Raw genomic sequence first — 2,037 nt, 5'->3', positions numbered from 1 at the left:
TTGGCTACTCTACAGTGGGCTATATGATTATTTGGTACTTGGCATGGTGGTAAAGGGCACAAAGATCCACAGCCCATCTGTTCCCTTTTCTTTATGTAGGTTTTCTCTCAGTGCTCTGGTTTCCTTCCACATCCACAGACATATGTGTTAGGTTAACTGGTTATTCTAAACTTGCTCTCTGAGTCAGCCTTGCAGCAGAGCGATCATCCTATCAGGGCGACGTCTCTGCTTTGAAAGGCAGTGCCTCCAACATTCAGCAATAAAAAGAAATTCTGCTGACCATAATGAATCTCAGTTACATCATATTATCAGAAGGCTCAATTTTAGGTGGTCAGGTAGAGAGCATTGAGAGAGTTATACAATTTAACAACTGTCCCAAATGTCTTTATTAACGATTCCAGACATTTTCGCAGTTATTTACTGTCAGAAGATTAGACATGTGACCCTCCAGACAGCTGACAACGACCTGGCTTAATAACAACAACACCAGCTGGTTATAAGCTAACATTTTGCCAGCTAATATTATCACTGAGTCTCCTAAGAAAATCACACTTTCCCTCTGGTAAACAGTGTGATACCCGCACATCATTTGAGGATTTATTCTCTAAGCGTCCAACAATGAAAGTTTTACTAACACCAGCTAACAGAGGCTTACAGTGACAAAAACAGCAGCACTTACCAACAAAAGAAGTTCAGGACAAACTCAGCAACTCAGCTCAGTATCACTGTCATTCGACAGAAATGGCCTTCAGTAACTAACAAAGCTCTATTCAGAGCTCAGGTAAAGAGCAGACTGACAGCCTGCACTCCACATGGATCAACCAGTCACAGTTTTTCGTCCTCCTGCAGCCACCATTGCTAGGATTATGCACTTTAGAGGAGGTAAGACAACAGAACTCAGCTGACTGCAGTCTGCACTCTACTGACATCTAGTGGTGAGATATCACACCAGTGAAAGTTACGACTTTAAACAAAGTTCCAAAGACAAACAAGTGAAACTCTCTCTTGATTGTATACTTTAACAGTAATACACATGCAAGCTTCTAAACAGTCCAACAAATATCAGCAAACAGACTGCTTCTGTGCAGTTACAGTCACACAGTGTGCCAGCTAGCTAAATGTACATTTGTAGTATTACCGAGGGAGAGACTATGAGATAACATCACTCAGAGATGGAGAATGATGTAGGAAACACAGGACAGGAGAGGAAGAGGAGGGATTATTTTTAAAAGAAAAGGACTGCCCGGTGGGATCTGTTCAACTGGAAATTTAAAGCTTACTTCTTTTTTTTTTAAATTGATAGATGTCGAGTGGATCGACAGATTGATGATTTGTTGTTGTTGTTGTACACTGCACTGCACTCTTGAAGAAGATGTGTTCAGATTTACACAAGCTAACGCGTTTTTTTTGTTGTTGTTGTTTTTGGACAAATTATTTCAGAGCTGGGTTACATCAGGGGGAACAGACATCTCATTTAAATTTAATGTCTCATTTTTCCAAGTGTGTAAGGAACGTCATCCATCTACAATATAATCAGCAAGCACATGGAGCTATTTGAAGCTTTGTGAAATCATTAGAATTAGAAGTTTGTATTTCTTGTATTAATATTATTTTAATATCACATTTATATAGCGGATGGAGGTTCAGTTAGTTCTGTACTTTGTACTGCTTCAGAGGAGTGCTCAGCTGCCCAGTCGTCTGTCCCAGTGGTCATGTCACAGAGGACCACTTCCACTCGCATCCATAACCTGCAACAGTTTTCCTTTTAATTCATTATCTGTGGTCTTTCAAACATTAAGAATTAATTAATTAAATGTCCCAAAACAATATTCATCACTTTGCTTCTATCTGCCTGCAATTGTAGCCACCTACCATGTACCGGATCTTTATTACAGCTGGCTAATAAAAAGTGTTAAGGATAAAGCATCTGTCTGCACTTTTCCCTCTAAGCTGCGCACTGCTGACACGGTCTCCGCGCACACAAAATCTGCACTGCGCACAAAACCCCCCAAAACAAAACAGAAAAAATCAAACCTG

This window comes from Pundamilia nyererei, unplaced genomic scaffold (genome assembly GCF_000239375.1).
Source record: "Pundamilia nyererei isolate P.nyererei 1_Seehausen unplaced genomic scaffold, PunNye1.0 scaffold00064, whole genome shotgun sequence".
Lineage (NCBI taxonomy): Eukaryota > Metazoa > Chordata > Actinopteri > Cichliformes > Cichlidae > Pundamilia > Pundamilia nyererei.
The sequence above is the reverse complement of the archived record's forward strand: the minus strand, read 5'-3'. Positions refer to the sequence as shown.